The sequence below is a fragment of the Pinus tabuliformis genome, chromosome 1_2 (genome assembly GCF_031772625.1).
Source record: "Pinus tabuliformis cultivar Carrire ecotype Pingquan chromosome 1_2, CPIR1, whole genome shotgun sequence".
NCBI classification, from domain to species: domain Eukaryota; kingdom Viridiplantae; phylum Streptophyta; class Pinopsida; order Pinales; family Pinaceae; genus Pinus; species Pinus tabuliformis.
In genome coordinates, this window is record NC_142298.1 from 708051053 (window position 1) to 708072811 (window position 21759).

The 21759-nt window shown below is 39.7% G+C and overlaps 1 protein-coding gene across 4 annotated transcripts in view; it reads right to left on the minus strand.

The window, feature by feature from the left end:
- The window catches only part of LOC149207699 (chromatin remodeling protein EBS-like), a 97133-nt gene that overhangs the window by 57578 nt on the left and 17796 nt on the right, over positions 1–21759 (minus strand). The window lies entirely within an intron of this gene.

Genomic DNA, 21759 nt, shown 5'->3' on the forward strand with positions numbered 1-21759 from the left:
TGAACATTACTGTAGAGAACATTATTACGGTAATAAACTGTGTCTGTCCGAATTCAGAATTAGGAAGATTAATATGATTGACCAAGTTTGAATCTCGTTTAAAATAAATTTGAAACCACTTACTTTCATCATCATCGGTGTCTTTATCCATCCCCTTCTTATGCATCTATAATCGTTTAAAACATGTCACCAAACCTCAGAAAGATGAATATGCAACAAAGACAAATTCTGGAGAGCCATTTGCCAATATTGTGGGTGGGTGGATACCAGCAAGGCTAATGGCATATGGATATCTTTGACTTGATGGTTGGCATAAAAAATTCAGAGCTAAATTGCAACTACCAAAATGCACCTATGGAAGTTCTTCCTTAAAATACCACTCTTTCGTCCCAGATTATAAAGATCCCATTTGCATTTAGCCTAGTTCATGGAGATCGAGGTCCTTTTGAGTCTGAGAAAATACATGCAATCTTCAATCAGAACTAGAGATGTTGTGCGACTCCACCACAGCCTCAACTCTTTACCCATATAGACCAAGATCAGAATAGCATCATAATATTCAGTTAATATTTACAAATATGGTCAGAAAACATAAATATTAACAAATAAAACCATCAGAATCTGTAGTGATTATAGAGTAACAGCATTTTTTAATGTAAACATTAATATACCCATTTTGCAAAAGTATGCAATGAAAGAATGAAAAGATATAAATAATATGTTGGCCACTATTCAAATAAATCAACAAACGATATTCTAAAATAAGGGATGCAAATCGCAAATAAATTGCTCCAAAAGGATATACACAAAATCAACGTACTCTGTGCCCTAAGCATGCCATTACTACTACTAAATGCTACACTATTGCACACATAACTAGCATCGTGACCATTGTCACAAACAAGACCAGATGCATGACCACCTCACATTATGAGAATACAGAATATGAACACCAAAACAAACCTTGAAAGGTTATTCAATCAATCATAGTATGATACTATCATCACACTGATATCACTGATAACAAGGCAGTTTTATCTATCTATGCCAAGCCCTCAAGAACGTGTTAGTTTTCATAGCTCTATGAATTCAAAGTGGATGGACCAGTTTATAAAACAATCAAGCACAACCTAAACATATGGCTTACAAAGCACACAATGACATTTTCACTAGAAATATCAAAATTAAAGCATATTTCCACAGAAATATTTTAGTTAGAGCAGCATTTTAATGGTCAAAAGAAGATTATATAGACAATCCATGGAATCCAAAAGTAATTTTGCCAGGCACCAAGTAAAGTCACTACATGGTATAAGAATCTAAGATACCACTTCCTGATACATGTTTAACCAAATTATGTGATGGAACCTTCCCTCACTAATCTGTGTACAAAAAAATCCCATTTGACCCAAAAGATGGAACAAGAAGAATAAGCTACCAATGTCTATAATGGAGCACCAAGAAGTGTGATGCATGTCTATAGACTCGTTTTGAGCTAACCCATGCATAGTAAGTCGCACTGAGAATGACTTAACATGCTAGTCATACCTGAATTGTTGCTAAAACATTGCTGAGCCAACATGCCTTGCCAAATTTTCCAACAGCAAGTCAAATGTCTCTGCCAAATCAGTCTCATGAGCGAATTCAGCAATTTTAAACCCCAGAAAGTTTCGCTCAGCAAAATCTCTATAAAATATTTTAAATTTTTGAAGACACTTATTGATTTTTTTTTACATTTTGTATATGTTAAGGTTTTTTCTGTGTTTGAATCATACTCTTTGTATTTAGACTCAATTAGTCATTTGACAATCCCAAGACTGTACACTTTGAGTCCAAGTGACCAAGGAATAACTCTGAACCTAAGAAACCAGATTCATACTCCCCCCTCATGTCCTGAATCCCACGTGTCGGACATGGTTCTCGAGCGACACGTGTCCGATTCGTGGCTCAAGTGTGTCCTGGCACATGGGATTCGCTGGGCACGTGAATCAGACTCGTCCAGCCAGCATGTCCCGATTTCGGGACACATGTCCCTCTGAAAAGCATGTCGTGCAGCCTTAAAAGCCCAATTTGGGACCATTTCTCACTCATTCTTGAGTGTCTCTCTTGTTGTGGGTGTGTGGAAGTGACTAGCAAAGGGTTTGAGAGAGTGTTAAACACACATGGGCAGCGAGAGAATCTGAAGGATAAAACATGAGAGTACATTTTTATTAACAAATGATTTACATTTATAGTACATGTTGTGACCGTTGGGTTTGACATCCCAAGGTCTCTTGGACTGCTTTTGTCTATTCGGCTTCCACACTAACCCATTGAGGATTAGGTGTCCAACATTCCCCCCCTTAATCCGAAGGGTTATGTATGAGTCCAAGAAGAGAGCTGTAATACAAAATGTGCAAAAATGCATGGCAGCACTAGGCTGAATGTGCTCTCTGAAATGTTGGTATAAAGGGCGGTGGTTTAAGGATGACCACCAACACTGGAACGCTTAGTGCAGTTCCCGGAACTCTTCCAAAACTGGCAAGAGGCTAAAGTCTTTTGCTAGAGGAAGTGCTCCTATTGTTTTGAAAAGGGAAACCTTCAACCAATAAAGGGAGGTCTCACCCCGAATAAAAGGGAGAACTTCAACCTAAAAAGGGAAGTCTCAACCTGTGATGGTTTAAGGATGACCAACAATTCTGGAATGCTTAATGCAATTCCTAGAACTCTTCCAAAACTGGCAAGAAACTGAAGTCTTCTGCTAGAGGAAGTGTTCTCAATTTCGTTCCTGGAATTCTTCCGAAACTAGCAAGAAGTTGAAGTCTTCTGCTAGAGGAAGTGTCCCATATTACCAATTGAAGGCATGCTCAGGGGCATCTTTGTCTCTGGCTACAACTCTGAAACTGGTATGGCAAGTTGTGGCTCAGGCTCGCTTGATGTGACTTTGAAGCTTGTAGATGACCATCATTTCCCCCCCTATCAGATACAAGGTGAGATGATGGAGAAAACTCAACTGCAAGACTGTTCAATACTCTGGAACAAGTTCTGACATGTGTTTGGAATATCTTCTTGGCTGTTGATGCCCATTGCCAAGAAGTGATCCATCCAAGATGAATCTTTGTTCTTGCAGGACGTTTATTTCTGAAGCATCTGTGTGAAGAATGACTAGTTTTATGACAGTGCTTACATGGATGAAGATCAAAACAGTGATCTTTCAAATGGCCAACTCGGTCACAGTGTTGGCATTTCACGATCTGTTGTTGTTGTTGTTGTTGTTGCTGTGGAAGAGGGGCATAGTCTGGAACAGCTGGAGATGAACTATCATGAGGAGCAGGTGAACTGTCATGAATGAATCCAGCACTCTGAAACTGAATGGGCTTTGAGTAGTATGGAATATGAAAGGACAAGTCCTTCTCATATCCAAGACCGGTTCTGTGCTTGTTGTGGACAAGTTGTTCCCAAGGTCTGATGATGGGCTTGGGAAGTGCAGACCGAGTTTCTGCATCTGCATGTACAACTGCTGCTTTATTGGATACTAAATTTGAACCAACTGTAACATTATTGACTTGCTTCTGATGGGTTGCAGTCTCAATGTTCTGAACAGAAACATGTTCAGAATGACTCCTCTGTTTTAGTTCTTCTTGTTGTAGCTGAGTTTCGAGTTGCAAAAATTCTATCTTCTCTTGTGCATACTGCAAACAAGTTTTAATATCACAAAGAGAGTTCTTGCTAATGTTTATCATCCCTCCAACATTGACATGTATTAAAGTATTCAATAATTCTAATATATTATCAAGTCTGGTCATCTTCTCAACAACTCAAGTCAGCGAAAAAAGAATGATAAAATGATAGACACCAACTTGACCAAATATCTCTGCAAACTTTGGTTTCGTAATCAAACTAATCCCAAATGGAATTGATTTCATGCATACATGGTGGATATCACCTCTAAAAGCAAAAGGATCTTAATGAATCGTGGAAGGCATCCTCTATCAACAAACAATGTCAAGTGTTCCAAAACAAACCTTGTTTCACCTATTTTTCCTATTGTAGTATCGCAAAGATTGCCCAAACCAAATGCCACCTCTTCTCATATATCAAATGTAGTAGTTGCCAATAAGTGCAATAGTGGGAAAACTGCACCACATAAGGAGCATGAATCGACAAGAAAAATGACCAACGCATATGCCAGATTGAAGAGCAACCACGGGATTTTAAGAGGCAAATTTCTTAATATATAAAACCTGACAAGAATAGAGAAGGGACAATGCTTTGAACTCTGGATTTAAAACCTCTCACGCTTCCATTTCTTCATCGGGAAGGGATGCATTTGAAACCATTTTTCGTGGCCCACATGGAATGAAAAGTTGTTGTCACATTATTTGCAATCACGAAATATAGTTAACGCCAAAGAAATGGATCGAATCACCGTTTTCACACCATACATTGTCTTACCATAAGCAACCTCCTTGAATGCATCATACGCAGCGCATACACTTGGGAAAGACTGATAAACACGGCCTCCTCACCTCTACTTTACAATGCCTGTTAATTATTTGGCAGGTTCTGCTGCTGATAAAACTGTGAACCAGAAGCCTGCATCTCTTTTCATGAGATTTCCTAGGGGATTTGCTTTGCCTTCAGAAATTGAATTGAACGCAAAGTTTGCTCGCTTTGGTCCTCTAGATATATCTGAAACAAAGGTTTTTAGACGTTCAGGTTGTGCTCAGGTTGCATTCAAAAGGTCTTCTGCGGCAGAATCAGCTTTCAATTATGTATCAGAAAATGACATTTTTGGATCAACAACAGTCAGTTTTAGGCTTAGATATCCTTCACCTGAAACACAGGTAGACACAGCACAAAAGAATGAACGTGGGAAACATGGAAGAGGTAATTGTGTGTCAAAGGATGTAGTTAAAGATGCAGACGGGCTTCAAGAGAATTTGGTGCAACCATCTAATTCGGTTGCTCTTTCTGCGAAGAAACTGAGCACTGTTTTAGCACTGAACATTGTGAACATAGCAAGATTATTAATTAATCTTGCTAAGTGTCTCAAGAACCAAAATTTGCTTGCTTTTAAGCAGCACCAGCTCCCTTTCCCTTCTTTCTCTATATCTTTTTCATGTAAAAGTCAAGCTCACGACCCTCAAGAATATACCCATCAGCACGTCCACACTGGCCTGGACATGAAGCAATTGCAGCCAAAAGCCGACCACTAGCAAATTGCTCTTCCAGATGTGTGTCAAGTTTGTGACCTTCTTGTCGCTTCTCAATCTTCCTCAAAAGATGTTTGCTTTTTTTCTTCTCCTCCTCGGCTGTAGCTTCTCCCTCCTCGGTAGTCTCTTTCTTGGCCACAGCACGTGGTTTAGGGACTTCTAATGTCGTCAGAGTCTTCAATGAACATTCAAAGAACAATCAACACACATTCTTCCAATCATTCAACAGCTCAGTAAGGTTTTCCCATTTCTTTTAGTCAATCTTTCCTGGGTTTCGAAATGGCGACCTCTTTTGATGAGTAGGGGCCTTATTATGAAGTCCTACGAAGGCTTGAGACCGGCTTTTCCCAGCAAGCCGTCTATGGCGTCGTCCTCAGTGTCTCTCAGATGCTTTCCGTTGAGACATTACAAGAGAGCACAATAATTGGTAGAATTAACATAGGTGCATGTTCTTGGGGAGGCTGAACCCAGGTTTCCAACAATTTGAACATGAGATCTCATCCGTCAGCCACACCAGCTGGAAATGACAGTTTTGGAATCCGTAGGAGTAGAGCAACTTTTCATTACAATCTGCCATCCTTGTGCAACCTGACATCGGCCCAAACGTTTCTTTGTCCCTCTGGCGCCATCCGTTACAACATTATCTTGCTAATGAGACTTATGGCCACACCGCTGAATTTCTTCTCTTGAGGTTAATTGATGTTGCAGCGAACCCTGACAAATCCAATGCGCGAGTTGGTGGTGATTACAAACAATGTTTCCTCAATCGACACCAAATCTGATTTACCGGATGTGAAACTGTAGATTACCAAGCCGTTTGTGGCATTATTGCTTGTCATTTTTTAAACATTATTACTTTGACACCGTCCTTCCATGGTGTCTGCAAAGTCGTCTATCTTAACTGTCCTTTTCTATGCTTCTGTCAGCGAAGAGCGTGGCGGTGCAACGGTGCAAGAAATCGCTCTTCTTTTCTTTCTAGATTTCCAGTCTCCAACTCATTCTTGTATGTGGATTTGCGGTTCCTTTTGTCCCTTTTCTATAGAAAGATCCCACCTGGAATCTGCCTCCGTTGGTCCTGCAAGATACGAACCCACTATGTCGCAGAGCCGTTCAAATTATACAAATGAAGCCTGACAACAACGCGTTATTTAAGGAATCTCAGACAAGCTTGGCAGGGAATGACAACATGTCAGAGAATCTGGCGTTACTTCAGGTCACATAATGGTAGATGCGAGACATGCCAGAAGAGTTTGAGTAATTTTTTAGCCTTTTTTTAAGGAAAACACTAGGCCAAAGGCCAACAGAAGATTGAAAGACTGACACTAAAGAAAGAGTGTTTATTGAACGTTGGACAAAACATTAACCACAATGCCTTAGTCGCTGCCCAAATGCAGAAAGCAACCAGATTCTACAACGTTACAATTAAAATACCCTTCCAAACTGTCCATCTCAAAATCGGAAAACAGGTATCCACCGTCCAATCCTAATTCGAATGAATACAAATAGCTGGAGACACAGGGATGCGCATTTTTTTTATGGAATTCACAATGCATTTACGGCCTTCAAAATAATTCAACGCACCATACCAAACCTTACATATTTAAACAGTTCAATCTCACCATACAAAGTCTTCAACACAACACTAACAAAGCATAGTTTACGGTCTTTAAAACTCATTCAACACAAAAAATGCATACAGCATGGAACTCGTCGGAGAGGATCAACGCACATGTTGTCACTGCACCATAGGTTATCAGTCCAACGCACATATACACCAGCATATAATCGGTCTTCAAAATATATGTGCCATCACCATCTCACATATACAACCAGCATATAATCGATGCGTAGGTTTACACAGGCCACACAAAAACAAGTGGCTCACAAAAGATTGAGCAGATTATGAACGTACTTGCTCTGATACCATGTTAAACACACATGGGCAGTGAGAGAATCTGAAGGATAAAACATGAGAGTACATTTTTATTAACAAATGATTTACATTTATAGTACATGTTGTGACCGTTGGGTTTCACATCCCAAGGTCTCTTGGACTGCTTTTGTCTATTCGGCTTCCACACTAACCCATTGAGGATTAGGTGTCCAACAAAGAGTTTTTGGAGGTGATTCAAGCAACAGGTAAGTGCATTTTGCTTCTAATTTTTTTCCGTTTTTGCTACAGCAGTTTACCTGTCCTTTTTTTTTAAATTGTTTGTGCATTTTTTCTTTTTTTTTTCCAGCATTCATGGCTCAATCAAAGGCAGCAGGGAAGGGGAAAAGGAAGGGGAAGAATGTCCCCATTGGTGATACCCCTCTTGTTCCAATTTCATCAGGGTCTGCAAGTGTTCCATCTGTTGGAAGTGGGGCTGCAACATCAGCTTTAAATGTTGAGGGCAAAATAAATTTAGAAAGACAGCAAGCTCAAGAAAGCAAATATCCCTTGTGGAAGTATTGTCACGAGAGATCAAGGGCCAGGCAGCAAGTTGAAGGGAGGAGGCAATGTTTCATGGACATGCAACTATTGCAACAATCATTTCAAGATCACTTATTTCCATGTGAAATCTCATTTGTTGGGCTTACCAGATGGAATTGGAGCATGTGCAAATGTGTATGTAGCTAAGAGGAAAGAAATGGAAAAAGAGGCCAATGAGGATCATCATCATCTAAAAAGAACAAGAATGAGGATCCCCTTCCATTCTTGAGGAAAAGCAGCAGCAAATTTCTATTTGAGAGTTTTGATGAGGTCGTTGGTCAAGTAGCAAAAAGAAAGGCAATGGCACTTGGTCCAATGGACAAGATTTTTCAGAAAGAGAGACGAGAAGAGCTTGATATCACCATTGCCTTTTTTCTCTATCTGAACTTCATATCATTTAAGTTGCACACTCACCTTTATTTCTTGAGATGTTTCGAGCTCTAACTCAAGGAGCTCCATCAGGGTCTGTGTCTCCTGGGTCAGAGAAGCTTAGAACCACATTGTTGACTAAGGCAAAGAAAGAGGTGGACAAAATGCTTGAGCCTATTAAATCAGCATGGCCAACGTCTGTGGTTAGTATTGTTTCTGATGGATGGACAAATCCAGCACACCACCCACTCGTCAACTTCATGGTGTCTTCCTTGAATGGACCACTTTTCTTGAAATCAATGGATGCACTTGGACAATACAAGGATTCATAATATATGGGTGAGTTGCTCATTAAAGTTATTGAAGATATAGGTGTTGATTCTTGTGTGCAAATCATTACAGACAATGCACTAGTTTGCAAGGTTATTGGCATGATTGTGGAAGCTAAATATCCACAAGTATTTTGGACACTTTGCATTGTCCATTCCTTGAATTTAGCACTTAAAAGTATTGCTTATGATGTGCCTTGGATTCGAAGAGTTATTGAGGATGCATGGCATATCCGCAACTTTGTACAAAAATCATACAAATGCCTCCACAATCTACAAGTAGTACACCCATCTATCATTATTGAAGGTTGCAGATACACGGTTTGCCTCTTCATTCATCATGTTGAAGAGGTTGAGGGAGGTCAAGCCGAATCACATCCGCTGCTGGGAAGGCGGCAAGAAAGAAATCTAGTAGGTGTGCAACGGGTGAAACAACCTTCCTCCTCGCTGCTGATCGATGTACCCGCCCAGCTGTATGGGGAGAGCAAGAAGCAAGAGCGGAGGAAGAGGTAGTAGTTTCATCCGTTGACCCATGACCCATTTAAGTTTACCCCAGCCTGGCATTTCTGCCCTTCTCCAACATGCGTTCACTGATTGGTAATATTCTTCGGCAAGATATATGGGAATGCTGGGGTTGAGGAGAAGCGGACTCAGCTCTTTAGTACCAAAGAGAATCCATCCTGTGCCAGTCATTGGTTCTCCGGTGCTAGCACAACCCTACTATTCTAATAACGGTTTGCTAGTAGCATTCCTTCAGTTCCCCTCTTGGTGATTCGGGACTTAGCTAACGTTGGTGTTGCTATGGCAGAGCATGGTTATTTCAGAGTTTTGGTCTTTTTGGAGAAAGAAAGAGTCAAGGACATAGTGTTAGATGATGCTTAGTGGGAGAGGGTAGATCTCACTATTAAGATCATGGACCCTATGCTTCGCTACGATTTGCAAATACAGACCAACCCATCCTAGGAGAGGTTTGAGGGGGATGGGATTCCATGATTGAGTATGTGAGGATCATTGTTTTACAGAGAGAGTGCTCTGAGTATGAGACATCATCAGAGGCCTTCTTCACCACCATACAGGATATTCTTGTCAGCAAATGGGACAAGAATTGCACACCTTTGCATTGTTTGGCTCACTCACTGAACCCAAAATACTACAACCATGATTGGCTGAATTGTGGACCTTCTCACAGATTCCCTCCTCACATGGATGGTGAAATTTCACAGGGGAGGAAGGATGCATTGAGGCGGATATTTCAAGATAAAGCATCCCTGGATGAGGTGGAGGATGCCTTTGCAGAGGTTTCCACTAGCACTGGGCGATTTGCAAGCTATGATGTGATTATAGACGGGGGGCTAAGAAGCCCTATTCTTGGTGGGCAACTCATGAGGCAATAAGCCCTCCTCTACGACAATTATCCATGAGGCTCCTCTTTCAGGTGACTTCATCCTCTTGTTACGAGAGGAATTGGAGCACATAAGGGAATTCGTATAGTGACAAGAAGAGCAGGCTTGAGTAGTCCAGGGCAGAGACAATGATTTATGTGCACACCAACCTTCGTCTTATTTACAGACAGAGGGATGAGTGGTTGAAGGGAAAGAGAAAGATGTGGGATGTCTTTCCTAATGATATGAGTTTGGACAACAATCTTGAGTTAGCAGAGGCCAACTTGGATATTAATGAGCCAGTGCTAGAGCTTGTCACTTTTGATGATGGTGATACTCTTGATGGGTCATCCTCCACACCAGCAGATGCAGAGATTACATTGGATTCAGAGGAGGATGCAGCAGAGGAGAGCACTGGTGACCATGAAAATGATGTTGATTTTGATGATGATGATTGACGAGCTAGCTACTTCCTTGTAGTTGTTTTGTATTGGTTTTTCTATTTGCCATTGGCATTGCTACTGCCTATGTAAAACATTTTGATTTTGATGACTTAATGAGAAAACAACAATTTATTATCTTTCTCCTATTAGATCATTGATGAATATGTCACAACTCATAATCGTATTTCTATGCATAATGTTACATTGTACTACTTACAAATTTTAAATTTACAACGTAGAATCTATATCTATGTCTAAATTCGCATCATGAATGAGAATTTGTGTAATATGAAATCATTGAAATATCTATTTAGTATTATTTTTTCATATATATATATAACGTGTCCTATGTGTCCTGTTCTGGGGGGTCTACATGCCCCATGTCGGACACTCAAATTTGCGTGTCCTGCGTGTCCCATGTCCTCATGTCAAGTGACTTAGCTCTAAACCAAAGAACCTAAAGGTGTCCAGATAATTGTTACAAAATAAGTCCCTATCACTATTCAAACTTCCTCTCAAATCCAAATTGGTGCATGCCAATTCCAAGTGGCTCTCCCTAGATGATTTGAGCTTTCAAGTTTGAATGCTTGGGGGAAAATAGCACCTCAAATCCGCAATATAACTTGCGGATCTGCAATAAAGTACTCATGTCAAGTTGAGCATTGAATGGCACTCCATGCTTGAGTGAATTTTCATTTAAGTGAACCATTCACGAATACAAGTAGAAGTGACCTTTCATTTGATCTTCCACGAGGTACAAATGACTCTTCCTATCCACCCATGACTCTTCATATTCCTCCTAGATTCATATTTACAATAATATTTAAAATTTACCATAACCCCCGCCCAACCAAACAGCCACCCCTCCACCCCCTCCCCCCCACATAATCTGAAGGGGTGTATGTAAGTCCAAGAATCTTTCTGAACCTTTCAAACTTTTCTCTTCCAAATGCTTTGGTGAAGATATCTGCAATTTACTCACTTGTGGAACAATGTATCAAGCTCTCAACTAAATGGTCTTGGCCTCTACATGATGTTGAATCAAATTGTACTCAATGTTGATGTGGTTGGTTCGATCATGGAATCTAGGATTCTTGGACAACTTGAATGCAAAAGTGTTATCAATTAGAAGTAAAGTACCATTCACATGTCTCTCCTACAAATCCTCTAATATCTTCTTGAGCCACACAATCTCCTTTGTAACCTGTACATTAGCCACATACTCTGCCTCCAATTGGAATATGTCGAAACATATTGATTTTGTGATCTCCAAGAGATAGTTGTTGATACAAGACTCATGAAATATCTTGAAGTAGACACTTAATTCTTCTTATCCCCATCAAAGTTTGAATATGAATGCACAACAAGCTTGAAGTCATCCACGCTCTTTGAATTGTTTAATCCTTTCATTTTTATGGTTGAAAGACCCATTGATTTGAGAAACAATCAAGTCAATATCCCCTATCGCTCTTAGATGTCAGACTTGTTTGCACAGTGTCGAACTTAATCCCAATATTAAAAACTTGTATTTAGTGATGTTATTAGTACAATCGAACTCAAACCTAAGAAAAAACAAAGAGTAAGACTTTGAAGGAGATATCAACACTATCCCTACCCTTGAGGCATACTTTGAGCATGCTCCATTGAAATACATAGTCCACATTCCCTTGGGCTCAGGCTCATGATCATGATCTCTTTGATGTATCTTCCATTCCCCAAATTCATAATCTTGTTCCAATATATCTTCCCTGGTGAGGTAGGAGAGCACAATCAAAGGTCAAGTCAATGGTTGTCTATATATGATGGCATGAGAATTTTCCCCAATAGGCACCTTTATAGGACATATCCATATCTATAATGCCTCCAAGTTCGAATGCAAATTTCCTAGAGAGGAGCATCCCCCACTTGCCACGGATATCAATCACACTACAATGTCCATGGTGATTTTTGTTTCATTATATTCTTCCAAGGTAACCTTATGTCTTTCAAGAATGCCACACACCTCAACTTCCTTAGAATCAATTCCACAAATGTTCCTATATTTCCTAGAGGTGTGTAACCCTAGCCTTCCCATTATCTTAAAAGGCATTAGATTTGTTGTCGATCTAGGCCAATATGCAATCATGGAGGAGGCAATTATCAAATCTAAGGGTAATATAAAAAGAAGGACGTCAGATTCTAACTGCCTAGTGTATAAGACGATTGGGGGGATCAAGGTCAACCTCTCTTTGGATCATTTGGGAGCTGTGACTCTGCGTTTCTTCAATCCTATCAGCTCGGGAGATGAGAATGTTGTAGTTGTGTGCTACAACAACACTGCCTACTCAATTTGTCCTTGGAGTTCCTGAAGAGAGTCAATATGATCCATTATTTCTTTTGCTAATTGACATTCCAGGGTTTTGCTAACTTTGATAGCCACATCTTGTGCATGAAGGATGGTTGCAAGGTGTTTGTCTCTAATTAAATATGATATCTCCCCAACAAATGCTTGCAGGTAAGTTGCAAGGGTCAATTCATCGATTGGTTTCAACTTCTCAGGGATCATGTTCACAAGGGTGTTAAACCTCTGGTTAAACTCTCTAACAGGTCCACTCTTATTCCTTTTGATGAGGAGGAAGTCTTTATATATGTCAAGGACACTTCTTTCCTCAACCCACCTAGATGAGAAAGCAATGACGAAATCATTACAATAGCTTACGAATTCCTCAAGGAGGGTCATGAACTAGTCTTCAGCATAATCTCTTAGCGAAAGGGCAAACAAGGTCATGACAACCCCCTCTTCAATATGTTTACCAAAACCAACAAGTTCAAATAAACGAATATGCCCTTTAGGACCTTCATCATTTCTACCATAGAAGCAATGCATCTCGTCATATTCAAGGGAAAGAGGATGAGGGGCTCCCAAGATGTTTTCAAAGTTTAGTGGGTAAAGGACATATTGCATCCAAGGAGTAATCCTCCTCCTCAGGCTACCCTTGTCTAAGAAAGGAGTACAAGGAGACCCTTCATTTCTTCGATGATATGTCAATAAGGTTTGGGTAGCTACCTCCGTGGTCAAAAATATATAGGAGTCACCAAAAGAGGATCTATATTGTCATCAAAGAATTCACCTCTTCAAATGGGAGAAGCTAGATGCTTCAAGGTACATGAAGGTAGACCCGCTCTCTCCCCAGCAACATTGCCAAAAAAATTCGCAAAAAAACTATTAGACCTTAGAGAGGGGTATCCTACAAGGCTAAAACTAGGCCAAGTGACAACAATGGGGTAGTGGCCCACTATCACCATAGCCAAAACCCTCGTCTCTTTAATATTTTCACTGATGGGAGGGGCCTTGGTATATGAGAAGGTCACCTAATAGGTCTTCTCAACTTGAGGTATAAGGTGACATAATAAGATCTCCAAGTTAAAGACAAAATTTCAAGCACCTGCCTCCTATGGAGCTAATTCGCTTTCCTTGTAGAGACCTAGGAAGGGTAAGATATGACCTAGGATTTGATAAATAGGTTGAGTGTGGGGATGGCCCAAAGGTAAAGATGCCAAGAAGGGGTTTCCTACACTAGACAGAAATAAGATCTAAGCACATGAAACCATCATGTAAGCCCCTAAGTTGAAGCAACACTAAACTACGGTTTTCCCAAGGGCAAACAACTAGGGAAGAGAAATTTATGGAGAAGATTGAAGTGGATGCCCACCAAAAGAAGAGATGTTGTGACAAATACAATACTCTTGTTGTTTAGGCTCTTCAATGCCAAAAATACTCCTTTCTTAGGAATTCATAGCAAGCCCTAGTTTGTGAGCATGGCCTTAAAGGGGTGGAATTAAGGAGAGAAGGGGATATGAATAAAAAGTGAGTTTGATAACCAACAAAGGAGGCCAGTCCCTTCTTCCTTGGGAATATGAAGTTTATGATTTCATAGGGGATATCCAAGAAGTTGGTAAGGAGGCCAAATTCTTTATGCCCTAGCACCAAAAACCCTAGAAATTATCTATACAAAGGATCAAGGAGTTTTTATGGGAGATCTAATAAAAGTTCACCACTAGGATATTCATTCACATGTTATTCATGAGTAATGCATGCAATAGTGACATCTAGATAACATTCAATAAAATTTCAACAAATTAGGGCACAATATCAAACCCTAGATTCAACATATTCCATACATTAGACATATAGAAAATAAATATTCAACAATAGGTACACTTACAAGATAACATGCAAAAGAGAATCCATCCTTTAATCCAAAGAATATCTCCAAAGAAAACAAATCAGCTCCAAATGTCAAAATGCATTCATAGATCTAAATTCTCCACAAGATAAGAAGGTCGAATTGCTAAAGAGGTTGAATTTCACAAGTTGTCATGATGATTTGCTACAAATGAACCTTCCTCTATTTATATGAGGAATTTGACTTCATATTTTAGCCTAAAATCCCCCTAAAAATTAAATTATGTTACAATGGTGAAGTTAGGTCACAAGCCGACCTACTAGCCAAGAGAAAACTCATAAATCCACCCACATGTATGAGCCGTAGCGTTGATCTAGCCAACGTCATCCATGTGTAAGCTACTTTCGGGGATGCGTTGAGGGCTAATGGTGCCAAGTGAAGTGTAGAAGCCCTCTAAAATCGAGATGTGAAGGTTGGCCCTAATATTTCCGTCAATCTCTCTATGGGCCCCAATTGCATCTTGGGGGTCAAAATCTCTATCTTTTCTCCAAAGTTGTGGGCTTTCAAGGTGGTGCTAGCCCTCCCATGTCTCAAAGTGTCAGACCATCCTCCTCTGGGCCCTGGATCAACCACCATCCCTCTAATAGTAAGCCGACAGGGAGGCACACTGGGTCCAAGTGCATCATCCCATAAAAGTCATCAATGTAGGGCAAAGTGCTGGAACATTGTGGGTGTTGGAGGTGCCCACGGGTATGTATGATGCTTTGTTGTTGCTTGGAGTCCCATGGCTCTCAACACCTCACCTATGGGTGTCAATATGCTCTTCTGAAAAACCTGGGCCCCAATTAAGTTGCCCAAGCCATGGTTGTGGAACCACTTGAAAATTACACATAATATCTAGTTCAAGCAACTATGTCATTAGGAACATTTAATCATTTTTGCATCTAAGTGGACCAAGCTTGGAAGTAATGGGCAATTTAACATTTCAAATAAGGCTTCTCTTCCAAAATTAAGGCTTTGAACTCACAACGGTGTTACCTCCCTAGGTAGGAGTAGTTAATAGACCACCCAATTAGGTGTTCCCAGACCCCAAGGGGAAGTGACATGTCCTTAGTCCACCATTCAATTGATAGGTGTCAAAGGGACCAACATAATGAGGAATCCTCAACCTGCATGTATGGATGTGAGGAAGCAATCGTGGATGCATGAGTTACCAAGTCGGCCTTTGTTTTTCCACCCCTCTTGTGCGCCTTTTACTTTTTCTTGATGTTTTATTTGTGTTACTACCCATAGCTCAAAGGGTTAGAGCTTGTTGTATAGCAATCATTACCCCCTTAATGATGAGGCTACTTATTGCCCATCAGGGATTGGGAAATGCAAGGGTTCCTTCTCATAATGTGAGAGAACAACATGTGCTCAGGAACCGAGTGATGTCTATAATGAGTGAGGTTGAGCTCATGCTAGGCTTTAGCCCACTTGTTAATGTGTATGTCTCAATCGTCTTTTGCATTTTGATCTTCTTTGGTTTTTGCTTATGGCCATCATATGCTTTTCTGTGCTCTTTTAGTTGCATCAACCTCTCAGGGCCAAGTTTTGGGCCCTACCCAGGTAAAAGGATGTATGTTGCCAAATCCTAGAGAACCAATGGTCAGTTGAACCTAAAGAATGGAGGTGAGATAAGGGCTTGTAATGTATGATAGAAAGTGATAAGTATGGAATAGGGAGAGATGGGACTATGCTATGCCAGTCGGGGTCTCCCAAGTAGTACCACTCCTCTACCCATCAGACCTTTAGGGGAGGTCCCACTGGACTAGAAACAAAGATTAACCCCCCATTTGAGGTGAGGGAATAAGATCACAATCAAAACCCCTTTTCCTTCCAAGTTACCCCATAATCCATGCCAAATGCCAAAATACTAACAAGCATAAGCACCCGATTGCAAAATGAATGAAGTACCTTTTGATCAAAAGCCAACCTTCCAACATGTGCTCTTGCCAAATGGGCGAGGAATCATATAATTGATGCACATAGCGAAGATATGAATGGTGCATTGTCATCAACTAGTAGTGGCTATCAAGGGGTTGCTTGTTGACCCCCTGGATGTGATGGTGGGAGAAAAATTTCTCCTGTGGGGTCACCCACTTTTGGTGGGATACATTTGGCTCCAATTAGGACATGAGCTCACTGTAGAGCGCATGATCCATGTACTCAAACAGAGAGTTCATGAGAACTCTAGCAATCTCCTGGGACCACAAATCTATAACCTGCACATTGCAACTTATTTGGGAGCATGTGCACTAGGTGTAGGATATCTCCCATGTTTTATATGAAAATAATAAATCCATACACAAAGTAAAGACTAATCTAGATGCATTCTATTCTACATGAGAACATGAGATGAATGTTATTAGCATGTGAAAAGAATATGCAATGCACCTACACTACCATGCATAGCATGTGAATGTCAAGTCACACGGGGATAATACTCTTTCAGGAGTTGGCAATTCACCAGTAGTGGGAGTGGTTCTCCTTCTAGAGTCTCAAGGCAATATGCATTGATGTTGATGATATCAAGTATCTTATAAGGGCATATCCATAAATTGTCAAACTTCTTATCTCTGTTGGGCTTTTCTCTCCTTTTATTTCATAGGAGAACCATAGTTCTAGAGGCTAAAATTCCCAGGGTCTTTCCTATTTGTCAAAATGTGTTCTTAACCTTGCCATGGTTCCTACCAATTTGGTCAAGGGCAGTTTGTCGGGATTCACCCATCTCAATGACTTGGCTGATTCTTGACTGTATGACATCTTGTTGGTCTAGGAATGCTTTGAGGCAATCAAGCACAAGTAGTTTCAACAATATAGGTAATTTAGCCTCAAACCCATATACCAATTCGAAGGGACTATAACCAGTTGATGCCTTCACAGTTGTGCAGCCCACCCATGAGGCATATTTAATCTTACTATCCCAACTTCACTTATTCTCACCTACGATTTTCTTGATAATCTTCATTACATTCTTGTTGCTTGACTCGGCTTGGCCATTTCCCTGAGGATAGTAATTTTAAAAGTAGGTAGGGACTATCCCATAATTGCAACACATCGAGACGAGAGCCATGGAATCCACTGCTTTGGCAATATTAGTGATTGTTTTGTAGGGGACCACAAATCGCGTGATGATACGTTCTTCAAGGAAATCCATTACCACCTGGTCATTTTCCTTCTTAGTGGGGAGGCTTCCACCCATTTAGTAAGGTAATCAGTGGCGATGAGAATCCACTTATGACCATTACTCAAGTTGTCTTTGAATTCCCCAACAAATTCAATTTCCCATTGCGGGAAAGGTACCTCAATATCAACACTCTTAAGTGGAAAAGTTGGGGGTTGCTACTTTTCAGTGAACAATTGGCAAGGTTGACATGTCTTTACAAAATTCAATGTATCAACAAAGATAGTAGGCCAATAATAACCTGCAGTGACAATCATGTGCGCAGTAGTTCTAGCAACATAATGTCCTCTGCAAAAGACTGTGCGAAACCCTCTGATCAATTTCTCAACCTTGTCCTTCTCCGCACAACGGATAATAACTCCATCTTAGCTCATCCAAGCTAGACCATCCTGGGTCAAACAATACTTAGCGGCTTTCAACCTAAGGGATCTTCTTTAATGATCCAACCTAAGGGCTCTTCTTTAATGATCCACTAGACAAGGGGGAGGGGACAAATTCCCAAGAAAATATATGAAAATAGTGACTAAGACTTTGAAGGAGATATCAACACTATGCCTACCCCTGATCCAGACTTTGAGCATGCTCCATCGAAACACATAGTCCACATTCCCTTGGGCTCAGTCTCACGATCAGGATATCTTTGATGTATCTTCCATTCCCCAAATTCATATTCTTATTCCAATATATCTTCCTCAAAGAGGTAAGAGAGCACGATCAAAGGTCAAGTGGATGGTTGTCTATATATGATGGCATAAGAATTTCCCCCATAGGCACCTTTATGTAGAACATATCCATTTGGATAGTGCCTCACAAATTCAAATGAAAATTTCCTAGAGAGGAGCATCCCCCAATTGTCAAGGATATCAATCACTACAATGTCCATGGTGATCTCCTTTTTTGGATATCCTTTCACAGCAGCCTTTTTTCTTTCAACAATGCCACACACATCAACTTCCTTGGAATCAATTCCATAGATGTTCCTAAATGCAGGATAGTTCAAAGGAATCATTTCAAAAGTAATATGGCAAATCACATTATAGCAAGTCTATTTAGAGGGAACAAAGTAATGGTACAAAAGAATAGGATGAAGGAACAAAGGACTACAGATCAAAATCAAGAAATTGAAGAAAGAGAATGGTTTAAGAAGTATACGTTGGTTCACCTTGTTCAAGTAGCGTATACACGCGGGCTCATGGAACAGAAAAAGCGTATACGTATGCACACACTTTCACAGAAGGAAAAGCGCACATGGGATGGAAAATCAAGGTTTTGGTCCGAGGTTTTGGGCCAAGGTATTGGTCCAAGGTATTAAGTCCAAGGTATTTGGTCCAAGGTATTGGTCCGAGGTATTTGGTCCAAGGTATTGAGAAAGGCCTAAAACTATATGAGGAGGAGAAGATCAAAGGGATAAGAGCACAAGTAATGAATATCCTATAAAGTGCTAAATCAAAATAACAAATATGCATGTTATGGGTTTCTGATGCTTTGCTTGATCTAGACTAAACATGCACCTGAGCATTTGATGATGGGTCAGGATCATAATGACTTATCATTATGTGATCTGATAATGGATGGGCTAGATCCGATTACTGACACATGTTTTATCCTTTATATGTGATGATTTGGGTATGTCCAAAGTCAGGAATTGCAGCGAAGTTATAAGTAAGTATTTGCAGATCTATACGTTGGTTCGCTTTGGTGAAGGTGCGTATACACGCTAGTTTGGCTCTTACAAGTAGCGTATGCAAAAGAAAAGCTTGATGTTCAAAGATGATTGATCTATCATATCAGTGTTGTTGTTTTACCGTTGTCTGTCAATGAAGTCTTCTTAGATATGAAAGTAAAACTGAATGCATAAAGAAGTTTGTGTGTCATTGATTAATTGTTTGAGAAAGAAGGGTGATCCTTGTTGCTATCTTTTTAGAACTCTGTAATATGACAATAGATCTTCAAAATGTCACTAATTGGTACAGTTTGTGGTTCAGAGGTTTTATGATTCAGTATCTTCAAAGGTATACGCAAGTTGGGCAAAAGGAAGTAGCTATACAAGCAGGTTTGCTTCATTAAAGGAGCGTATACATTCTGACACATGCCTTTTGAGGTTACAGTTAGTTCTGGATGTTGATGCAGTGTTTTGGGTTCAGATCTATGTACTGGTTACAGTGATTTCTCCGTTCCAAATGATTGGTTGAATTTGATTAAGTTTGAATAAATGGTTGATTCAATTGTGTCAGAGGTTCAATGATTGTTTGATTCAGTTGTGTTAGAGGGTCATAACAGTGTTTTTAAAACCGAAACCGGTGACCAAACTGGTCCACATAATGAACCGGTTTACCGACCGGAACCGGTCTAACCAAAACAGGTTTGGTCTAAACGAACCGGTTTTAAAAAAAATACATTAAATAATTATTTTTTAATGAAACAAAACTATTTTTAAGATTTAAAACCATGATTCCAAGCCAATAGAGACAAAATATGCAAAGATTGCTCATTTATATACCATGTAAAGGTGAATATATCAAAATGGCACTGAGTGCAATACATATCATCGACAAAATAGCAAAATACATAAGCAATGAGGCTCTAAATGGCCTATAAAGTCCAAAAACAATGCTACTCAAATTCTCCTCTCCACTGTGTTTTAGTTTGCACAAATTACTAAGTACCTAAAATGAATATGGGTGTATAAAGATTTTTGTGTAATTCCTGAAGTTATATTTCAATGAGATCAGAGAGAGTAGTTACTGATTGTCAGTGTGAACATTAGTGTCATTGATATTAGTTGAGTTCAATATAAATGTGAATCTGATATTCTGAAGTGACTTCATTAGCATCTATTTCGGTTTCCAGTGGCTTTATTTAATAATAACCTAGGAAGGCATCTAGAGCAGTTAGTAGACCAATGGTTTAACGAAAGTATTCACAGAAGTAAACTACAAAAAATCAGAAATTTACAGGGTATATCAAGGAGATTTCCAAGGTGGGATTTATATCAGCAATTTGTGTTATTTCTTAGCATAAGGTGTCATTCTAGTTGCTGGTTACAATCTGATTATACCTTCTTATCCCAATATGCTGATGTATAAATTGAACAAGCAAAAATTTACACCTACAGCGGCATTCCATTGAAGTGCTTGACGAAATAACGCACAAAAAACATAGTAAACTCAAAAAATTTAGTGACATTTTGGGCTCACAGAGGGCTTGCCTCCTAACCGGCCGGTTTAGGACGGAACCGGCCGGTTTGATACAAACCGGTCAGTTCCGTCCTAAACTGGCCAGTTAGTACCGGTTTAGGGCAAAAAAAGGAGAAATGGGCTACCTGACCGGGTTTTTTGGCCGATTTCGACTGGTGGGCTTGCTAACTGGCCGGTTAGACCGATAAATGGTTAGCAAGACTGGTTTTTAAAACTATGGTTCATAGGTTTCAGCTAAGTCACCTGACACGAGGATTTGGAATTCGTAGGATACATTCAAGAGTCGGATTCGGACATGTTGAGCCCCCGGAATAGGACACGTAGGATTCGTTATATATTATTTTATTAAAAATATATATATATATATATATATATATTTAAAAATATATATATATATATATATTATAAATTAGATATTTCTTACACAAATTCTCATTAATGATACAAATTCATTGATTTCAAACATAGATCATCTAGATGTTAGTTTTATTGTTTACAAAGTAAGTTAGTAATAGTAACATTATAGCAATTAGCATGCATAAAAAATACAAAATTCAAATATATGTCACATAAAATGATAAATCATGATTCATAAATGAAAGACAATTTACAAGATAGTAAGATAAATCGGGACACGTTGTGTCCTAACGAGACATGTACAGGATTCATACGTGTCCCATTCTGGGATTCGAATCCCCAACGAATCATGTCTGATTCATGGGATTCAAACATGCAGGCAATTTCCAACGAATCCGGTTTCATAGGGTTTCAGTGATTGATTGTTTCAGTTATATCAAAGACTGATGATTGGGCTTCAATTATATCAGAGATTGATTGGGTTTTAGTGATTGGTTGATGCAGATGTATTTAATAGTTGTATTGCGGTGGTTATTGATTTTGAGCTTCAATGTTACTAATGGGTCCAAGGTGAAAATTTGATGAAACGTGGCCTTCATATTTTGTAGTATTGTGTACCAAG